The sequence below is a fragment of the Xenia sp. Carnegie-2017 genome, unplaced genomic scaffold (genome assembly GCF_021976095.1).
Source record: "Xenia sp. Carnegie-2017 unplaced genomic scaffold, XeniaSp_v1 HiC_scaffold_21, whole genome shotgun sequence".
Taxonomy (NCBI): Eukaryota; Metazoa; Cnidaria; class Anthozoa; order Malacalcyonacea; family Xeniidae; genus Xenia; species Xenia sp. Carnegie-2017.
In genome coordinates, this window is record NW_025813484.1 from 4,324,376 (window position 1) to 4,334,990 (window position 10,615).

At 36.1% G+C, this 10,615-nt stretch overlaps 2 pseudogenes; both read right to left on the reverse strand.

Moving 5' to 3' along the window:
* Positions 1-3,875: 3,875 nt before the first annotated feature.
* On the reverse strand, positions 3,876-6,995 carry LOC124444558 (annotated as a pseudogene).
* Positions 6,996-8,048: 1,053 nt separating this feature from the next.
* On the reverse strand, positions 8,049-10,120 carry LOC124444271 (annotated as a pseudogene).
* Between the last annotated feature and the right edge of the window lie 495 nt (positions 10,121-10,615).

Below are 10,615 nucleotides of genomic sequence, written 5' to 3' on the forward strand. Positions count from 1 at the left end.
ATCATTTTATAAAAATTACTATGAAACGATCAAACATTCAATTCAGATATTGAGCTTGACTATGTTAGTTCAGTTGGCTATCAGTCGAAATCATTGAGTTCTATAAGACCTGGGGAAACGTCAACAAAATTACTAATAAATGATTAGCGCGCGGCCGCGTGGTCAAAAACATGGCGGATTTTGGTGGTCAAAGTCAGCGGAGAGACGCGGGCTCATGAAATAAAATTTTTGTCGCCCACCCTGATTTGACCACCATGATTGCGAAGTATAGAAAATATCAAAACTATTTATTTTCCTAACATAAACACTTTTTTAAAATTTTATTTATTAAACTGCCAACTTCTGTGGTTTGCGGATGCTGAAATAGCGACAGAAAAGGGAACATTTCTTGACTCCGGTAAGTAGCACAGTAGTAGTTTTACTATTTTGTTTTAACACGATACTTGAAGAGTGTTTCTACTACTAAGTTTTAATTTAAAATTATTTTGGTCCAGTCTTGTTTGTTCTTCACTTAATCGCTCACCAGACGTGGCGAAGATGTCAATTTTTATTGAGTTTTGTATCCATCTTGTATCATGATCAAGCTAAACTCTCCTGATTTGAATTAAGTTTACCTCCCTGAAATGGGGCATAATTTGTTCATGTTTTTTTTGGAAAAGATGAAGGGAAAGTTTACAACAGAGTTGTGTTGAAATTGAATGCAGTGCCATGCAAAATTAATGAGAACTATGGTATATGTTGTATAATAAAAATAACTATTAAACTGTTTGCCTGCTCAATTTGACTACTGTATAGTGTAGACAATTATAATGGGATTGGAAAGTTGGATTTATGCAAACAGTTTTAAAAGTACTTAGCGTTTCTGTAAATGAATTATTTATTGTTATAGTAAACAGGTTACTACTTCAAAACCAAGATAAAAGTAGTGTGTTGAACAATGTGCTAAGATTTGTTTCTACCTTGAAATTTTGTTCAACAGTAGCTTATGATTATATCATTAATATGCATGAAAAATTAAACATATTGACTCATCTCACCAATCCATACTTGGTATGATTCCAGGTGATCCACAAATTCATGTCAGATGCATTGGTTACAATAAAGTTGAATGTAGAAGAAGCAAAAATAGATGGCAAAGAAATTCTTTGTGTCTTATGAAGAATTAGTAGAAATCAATAAAAAGAATTCTTTAAACAAATTGTAAACAAATTTAAATTGCTCATGGTCAAGCAACCTAGTCAAAGAAGCAAAGTCTGTCTTCAACGTGTGACCTTTCCAATTATTTAGTTTCTTTGTACAAAATACTATTTTCGAGAAAGTTGATTTGTAAGTCTTTCATTAATATTTTTTTTACCAAGAGATAAAGGAACTAATTCAAAGGCTTGATGTAAAATACAAAGATTTAACAAGTTGTTTATCATTTAATTCCCAATTGTTAGTTTGTACATATAAATAATAAGTATTGGTAGCTGTAAGTTATTCAAGCAGAACAGAAGAGTAGTAGTGCTCGAAGGGGTTAGCATTTTTGAAAAATTAAATTTTGTTCTTGACAAATATTACACAATTCCAAAAAACTGTAAGTAATGCTAAATAATATCTATAGAACTTGATAAATTTCTTCACCTACACTGTCAAATAACTATTTTGCCCTCATGCAGCAATAGACAGAGTGTTTTTGTCAAAGAAACCAATGCACTTTAGCTTCCAAGTTTGTAATTTTAATGGAAAATTAATGTAGTTCTGTTCAGTAATAGATCCATGGTTCTGCAAAGCAGTTTACAAAATACAAATTACCAAGCAACAGTATCACTGTGTTTTGAATTTTTCTTTTGTAGCTCTTCTAGTTCAACATACTTTCTTTATGAGTTTTCAGTAGATTTATCAGGTAATGACAATACACTTATGATACTTATCCATGGTAAATTTTCAGTTGACTTATGTCGTAGGACTGAAGCAAACATTTTATCGCTTCCTTAGGAGCATTTTAACACAGATTTATCCATTTGAGCAAGAAAAACAGTTGCACCAAACTGTTTACAAACAGTCAAACACACAGAAGCATGAAATACTGTATAAGTTTGACGAGATTGACAGGTCTACTAAAGAATGCCGTTTGATTTTCACTTTTAAAAGGTTAAAATGTCATAAAATAACTTAAATGTTACAGCCAAAATATGCGTTTCTCTACCGTCGATTTTTTTTATTTTGACGTGTGTGTACTGTGTTTTCACGCAATGCTGAAGCATTATTTTCACATGATATGCTGTCGGTATCGTAATTGTTTTTTTTCTCACTTGTTTTCGTTCATACAAACAGTATTAGAAATCAGGAGGGAGTGAATATTGAAAAAAAATTTTAAAGTGGAAGTTTTGACCACCAAAATCCGCCATTACCGCCATGTTTTTGACCACGGGGTCCAGGCCCCTTTTCCCCTCCAGGTCTTATAGAGCTCAATGGTCGAAATCCGTCAAACCAATCACAATAAAACAAAAAGTCAAATGAACCAATTGTAAGATAGCAATTGGACTCCCTTATACGTCCGGCCACCCCTATTATCAGTCGAGACCATTCCAGACTGTCCACTGATCTGCCCATTGACCAATAAAATAAATGTTTTTGGCGTCCAGACTCCTTTATCCGTCGAACCAGTCAAGCCACCCCGCTTATCAGTCCGGTTATTCCAGGCAATTAAAATTCAACTGATCTGGTTACCAACGAGATATTCATTGGATTAGTCATTAGTTTCAATAATAAATAAAGCTTTTTATCACGAAGTAAATGCGATAAGAAAGTAAGAATAATTAATGAATTTTTAATTAATATGAATAAGTAATTTTTGAATTTCAAATATCAGTCGCGCGACGGATTTGACATACTCTAGATCCGCCCCTGTCTTGAGAAGCAATGTTTGGGACATATTGTGACAACCTTAGCGGTAGTCATATTCCGAGTCAATATTCTCAGTCAAAAAATTAATAGTTCATTTTCAAACCATTCATTGAATATCATTACACCATACTCTTCCCCCACACCCACACACACACTTTTTTAGCTGGTGTCGCCGCTGTGTACAATCGCACTTTATCAGATGCCTGTGTGTAGTGCTTAGGCGCAAAAAAAATTAAACTGAGTTGATTTGAACGCGAGTTGAACTCAGTTTAATTTATGTCGTTTGATTTGGATCTTTGAACGTATTTTTTCAATAGAGTGGATTTTTGATATTTTGCATAAAAAAAACTAAAAGGACCTAAAAAATCTGTCGTTCATGAAGTTAAGTATACTTCGATACTTTGTATAACAATGTATATGAACATTTGTATAAATATATTTATATTCAGGAAAATATATGCGAATATGGTTGACGTGCGTGCTTTTTTTAAATCGTCTTCAATAGAAGATGTCTTAAACTTGCAGTAAGTCTGCCTAGATTATTTCATTGTTTTTAAAAGTTTAAAGCGGGGAGGCTATTTCTAGGTCTGGGGACTTGGGAGTTTCTCAAGCGCTAACCTTAGTGCAAATACGCATGTAGTTATGGTTGACAACGGCGAAAGAAAATGTGTTATCGCTGACGTTGCTCTTGATTGGCGAAAAGGAGAAGTCGAAAGGATTTGCGATAATTGCAATTTTGATTATCGGAGCACTTTGGAGTGTGAGGAAAAAACATGGTGGTTTATTTGATTAGGGAAAATGGATATCACACTTAGCACCTCTGCCAAAGACAACATCGTTAGGAACAGCCAGTATTTTGGAAAAGTAATGAAGTGCTGAAAGATGATGATACCCCACAGATGACCCTTGCCCTTGATCTTGGCATGCTCCCCTGCGATGTAAAATGTTCTTTTGCTAAATGCCTGTTTAATGGAGGGTGAAAAAAATTTTCGAAAATCGATGGCAGTTTTAATTAGAAACTAAAATAATTACAGTGATTTTTCTTCGGATTAAATCACGTAGAAGATAATTCATTGACGACCGGAACGGCAAAAACGCACATCGTCTCGATGCCAAGATTGAATTTGTTACTTCGGCCTTCTTTGTAAGCACTTGTAACAATTCTCAACCATCCTTTCTCCCCACGGTGTTCCCCAGGAGTTGCGCACTATCCAATACTCGACACCATTGGTATCCACGCCCCACCCGGCAACAGAAATGGCGTGATTTATTAAAATTTCGTTACTGTACTCCGAGTACAGCCCACCCCTATACTTGTCAAATTTTGGAGTCACCATAATGCCACAAGCTATTGGACCGCGTTCGTATATTTCTGCTTTCATTTTATCTTTACCACTAACACGACCTAAGAAATAACGTTGATTTTTATACTCAGTCTGCATGGTATTTCTTTTATTCTGGAATTACTGTAGCGAAATTGTTCTCATGTTTACTAACCACACGAAAGGCAGACGATTATGACAAGAATCGAAAAAATTGCAAGCATCACACAAACCGTATTCCTTGACTTTAAATCTTGTGTAGTTTGTTAAGGCAAAACAATGTCCCGGGTATGTACAAGTTTTACATTGATGCTCCTTATTGCAACCTTGGTCTTCTGCTTCATAGCTGTTGCACGTTTCATCGGGGATACCCTTTCGTTGTGCGTATTCATATACAGGTATCATGTTACCACCTTCACATGAGCCTGCGTTACCTGTTGCGATCAGATCTCAAATTTGAATTTGGTGTAATGTATTACCCACCCCACCCTCTTAAACGCTCATCTTTCAACAAACTTTCGGCTATATTTTATAGCCACAGTGCCACACATTGTTAACAATGTCAAAATGGAGATTTTAAAGCGAATACTTGACAATATAATTGTAATTTCTTTCAAGTGTTAAGACAATGAATTTTGTGTAAAGGCGTCGTTAGCTGGATGGTTTGGTTGTTAAATAATTTTCCTACTGTTAAAAGTCAAGCTGTTTTAATTCTTTATTAGCAGTAAAACTAATGTCAACCATCAGCTTGCCAAGGTGGGAATACATGGTTAGTTTTTCGCACAAATCATGGTAAACATACTTCTCTTTACTGTCTTCTCAAGGTTTGCAGCCAGCCAACAAAGTTAAAATATAAAATAAGTTTCATTTGTAGAAAGACAAAACTTGCAAAATCTTCTCAGCTGCATCAACAAATATCCAGTAACATGTGTTAAAAATTCCCCAGAAATAACAAATAAACAATAACGTGAAATGTATGTTCTCAATGAGATGAATGTGATAAATAAACAAATCAAAGTTCTTACCACATTCAAGTACGTTTTGAACAGAAAGATAATTTGATGGCCATATTCCCTTTCTCTGAATATTAATACGGTCAGATAGTGCACTTGTCGTTGCCATGGCCCAACAGGAACCACAGTATTGTGGAATGTGTTGGTTTCGTGTAACACTGGCATAATTCACACCATTCGCGTTTCTCCAATCCCATGTAACTGGAAGATCTTCTAGCTTCAGATATTCGTGAGGTCGAGGACTTTTACTTAATGCAAAGAAAACATCGTCATTGATAGTGAATCATACGAAGAGCAAACTTAAAAAAGGCTACGTCATGTACTAGTTGAAAGAATCGCTCATTGGCCGATCAGAAGGAAGTGAGTTGATGAACAGATTTCAAATTAGTCCTTGTTTTTTACAAAATTAGTATAGGTAATAGTATGTTTTTGAGTGCCCCTACGGATAAAAAAGCGAGTATGCTTTTTAAGGACTGCAATGGGAGAGTTGTAGACATGTAACGAGTGAGTTTTTTAAAGATAGACACGCAACTGAGAGAGTTTTAAACACTGCAACCAAGATTAGTCCATATATAATATATTTCAAGGTATTTCTCGACTGTGACGGATTGATTGCAGTGCATTTTATCAGTAACTGAACAATAATAATGTGTATTTACTGTGCAAAATGTTTATTACTGAAAAGCAGTGGAAAGTCTAACTTCTTTTTTAAATCAATTTTGTGCTGTTACGGATCGCCACAGACTGAGTTGTTTTGCCATTAAATCATGGCGTTGCATCATGCAAGGGACTATGCATGGCCTCTTCGACCAATGAGCCCGCAATGATTTGACAATCATATCGAAACATCATTCGATCCTGTGAAGCCTGCATTGATATAGGCACTGAGGTATGTCGAAGTAAAAGTAGCTCAACCTTCCGCACGATTTATAAATTTCGTGGTTGATTTAACTTTTTCTTGAATGATAAATTGTTTGATTCATAGCAATTGCACAATCTTTAGTCCGCACAGCTCACTTTCAATTCCCAATGGTACAAACATTGTATTTTAAGCTAGAATTTTTTCACAGTCAATCGATCGATCATTTTTGCTCCTATTGACTTTTAGTCCTATCATAGGAAACATTGTAACTTAGTATCACACGGTACACAGATAAGATTGTCTACATGTAAGCATTACAACCAAAATTAAACACAATACAAGAAAGGAAATTTCTCCAAAAACATATTATTATAAATTCGAAGTATAAATGAATATAGAATAATTCCGGAAAGCACTTATTAGGCTTACAGTAACTTTTGCTAAGTGCCTCGCCTCGTGACGAATGAGGTCACTGTGCTTTAAAAAAGAGCGATAAATTACATCGCTCGTCCTTGAGCTCAAAAAATGAAAGAGCAATAAATTACATCGGAAGAATCATTATTAAAAGACTTAAGAGTCCCACTCGATCTATCTACAAGTATTAGAAATTCATGTATAATAAACGGTGAAATGAAGACACCGTTTCTTATACATTACAAAGCGAAGACAACTTTACTTCTTTGTTAAACTTACATCACTTCCTTGTAATTTTGTCTAGCTCTGGATCGGGTAACAGAATCTTCGGCGGCCAGGTATTGTGTTTGTACGGACAGAGAAGCATTGGAGAATTAATAAACTGAGGCAAAACCAACATAAGTACAAGGTATGCATTTTATTTTTCAAAGGTACTTTAAGATGTTTCTCACAAGTAGAGATGAACTGTGGACTATGTATGAAACGAATTACCATCATGTGATAACCGTGCTAACATTGCATAAGAGAGTGATGTCAATCCGTTTTTGGTTTGGCGTAACACACAGGGACTAGTATTAACTACATTTACAAACAGTGAATACAAGTCAAATTACTATGATTTCATTTACAAATTTCAATCGGGGATAACACCACGGCACAGGGAACAAAGTAAAGAAACAACTTCTTGTGTCACGCATATTTTATTATACGCATGTGATTACCATATTATGACAGCCGCTCAATTGTAGTTTCTGACCAATAAGAACGCTGAGATGGCTAAGCATACAATAATCAGCGAATTTTAGAACGACGTGGTCTGACTGTCTATTCCTTATATAATGAGATACACCAATGTACGAAGTACAAGATACATCAAGATAATAGTGTAGGGATTGGGAAGAATTTACCACTTCAAGCTGAACACATGGTGTTAAAATGTTAAATAAGGAATATGTATTTACACTGACACACAATCCTTACTCACATTCACACTCACTGATAGTGACACAGAAATTGCGCTCCCACTAATCCATCGGATGGCAGGATTTTTGATAAAATGTTTCTAATCCGGCTAAGCAATCAGTGGAGAGAAAATACCGCTTTGGAAAAGCAATTTGCAATGATTTTGATGCTCCACTCAATTACCGTGAGTGCTAGGGTTTTACAATACAAGCGTTCGTCCTCGTACAACCAAAGAAAGTATGCATATTTGCGCTTCCAACGTCATTTTCGCTGCTCTCATTCATGTCTCTCTGACATTCGTGGCAACGGTGTGTATATTAATTTTCATGCACACTTCTCAAACGTTCTCGATATGTCTGGTTTTCTTCGTAAACTGGGGCGTTTACTGATATTCGGGTCAGAAATATCGACTTTATGAGGGCAGACTTGTGTTTAGGTCTCGTGCTAATCTTCCTATTCATCACATTGCAATACTGCAAAGTCAGTAGATGCTAAAAACGGGGCATTTATGTGATTTTAATGCTATAGTGTGAGTAGTAAGCCACTTGAGAAACATTCAATAAACAAAAAATTGCACGACTTTACTTCAGATTGAATGTTATATTTTGTTTTTTTTAAAGACAGTTTTTAATTAGAATAATTACACTCATTTACTTCGGTTAAAATCATGCAGATAATTCATCAGTGACCTCCGGAACGGCAAAGACGCACATCGTCTCGATGCCAAGATTGTATTTGTTACCTTGGCCTTCTTTGTACGCGCTTGTAACAATTCTCAACCACCCTTTCACCCCACGGTCTTCCCAGGGTTGCGCACTATCCAATATTCGACACCATTGGTATCCACGCCCCACCCGGCAACAGAAATGGTGTGGTTGATTTCGATATCGTCACTGTACTTCGAATAAACCCCGCCGTGATATTGCTCTATCTTATGAGTCGCCATTATGCCACAAGCTATTGGACCGCGCTCGTATATTTCTGCTTTCATTTTGTCTTTACCACTGACACGGCCTAAGGACGAAAAACGTTGATATTTAAACTCAGTTCTTCACTCGGTTCTTTGTATGGTATAAACTTTTGATCTAGAACCACTTAATAGAAATCCTTCTTGGACATTTAATAACCATGGGAAAAGAAGATTCTGAATAACTTTGCAAGAAGAAGAATGGAGAAGATTACAAACATCACACAAACCGTATTCTTTGACTTTGAATCTTGTGTAGTTTTGAACAGCAAAACAATGTCCAGCGAATGTACAAGTTTTACATTGATGTTCCTTATCGCAATCCTGGTCTTTGCTTGATAGTTGTTGCACGTTTCATCAGGGATACCCTCTTTCTTGGCGTATTCATATACAGGTATCATGTTACCACCTTCACATGAGCCTGCGTTACCTGTTGCGAGTTGAATTAAAATTTGAAAGTGAAATTTGCAATCACATATGCTGTAGGGACCCAGGTTGCTCAAGTTTAGCCCGCAGAAACTTGCATAATTTTTCGTTTCTCAACTGGAGCTATTATTGAGTATTATTCAACAGCAATTCTACTGTAGCCCTTACCTAAAGCTGATGAGATGAATTTTTCTCTAAGACAAATCAAAGTCCTTACCACAGTCAATGACGTTTTGAACAGAAAGATAATTCACTGGCCATTTTCCCTTTCTCTGAATATTTATACGGTCAGATAATGCACTGGTCGTTCCCATGGCCCAGCACGAACCGCAGTATTGCGGAATGTGTTGGTTTCGTGTAGCGCTGGCATAATTCACACCATTCGCGTTTCTCCAATCCCATGAAACTGGAAGATCTTCAAGCTTCAGATATTCGTGAGGTCGAGGACTTTTACTTAATGTAAAGAAAACATCGTCGTTGTCAGTTAATAATATAGTATGATAATTTATCATGTTTCATATAAAATGGTGAAGCAATGCATCCGATTATTTCCTGCCACGACACATAGAAGTCAAGCTCGACAAACATTCACCGACTTGAACAAGCAAAAATCTTTTTCGCGAGTTCGTCTTACTATTTGGGTTCAGTCTGCGTTTTACCACTAGCCATGTAATAGATACTTTGTTTGACCTTGTGCGGTTGTTCTTCACAATACCCAAATGTTCAAATAATGCGCAATAAAAATTTGTATTATTCTACACGCCCGTGTTTGTTTATAATGGACGCTCAATTTTATATAAGTATGCAAGATTATAAATTTGAAGCAAGATTTTTTAAGAAGCAGATTGTTGCATACAACAGTACAAAGTTTGTGAAAATGCGCGCCTTCCTACACCAAAAGAATGAGTTGAAGGAGTCTTTTGCAATCTATTTCTATTGCGCGTTGATATTAGACGTCATTATCAAGATATCATTCCCTTTATCATAAAGCAAAGACAACTATAATTTTGTGTTTGACTTACATCACTTCCTTGAAATTTTTGTCCAGCTCTGGATTCGAGTAACACGAATGTTTGTTGCTTGCTTTTATTGTAGTACGAGCAGAAAAGCATTGGAGGATTAGAGAACAGAGGCAAAACCAGCATAAATACATGGTAAACATTTTTGACGCACTCTATAAACAAGATGTCGCTCAGTTAACGTCCGCCGGTTCGAAACTTCAAATGAATTACTGTCTGATTAACGTAATTATCATCATGTGACGTGTGTGACGATAATATAACACATTGTGATTATGTATCATCAAGCCGTTTTTAGTTTGATGCATAAATACGGGTACAGGAATGCAGGGAAACGGGCAACTAGGTATTTTCACTAGCGGTCGTTCATTTAGTACGTATGGAAAGAAATGGGGGAAGGGAGAAAGTATATGATAAATGCGTACATTTGTGTACAAAAGAAAGGTGGGCTACTACATTTTGTTTAGTTGAATGGGATTTTGGAATTTAGTTTTCACTCACAAAGTAAGCATACTATTTGTACGTTCTGACGTAAGAACCAGATAAAAAATACGGCTAACCTGACGTTTACTCCTCATTTGACTCTGAAGATGACTTCCGCTAAGGTTGTCGAAACGTCAGTCAACAACAACAAAAACAGTCCTTCTCAGGACTATACCAACCTGGACGATCTACATTTACAAACATGTAACGATACTCTCGGGTTCAAACCATTTACTTTATAAAAGTTGATTTTCGCG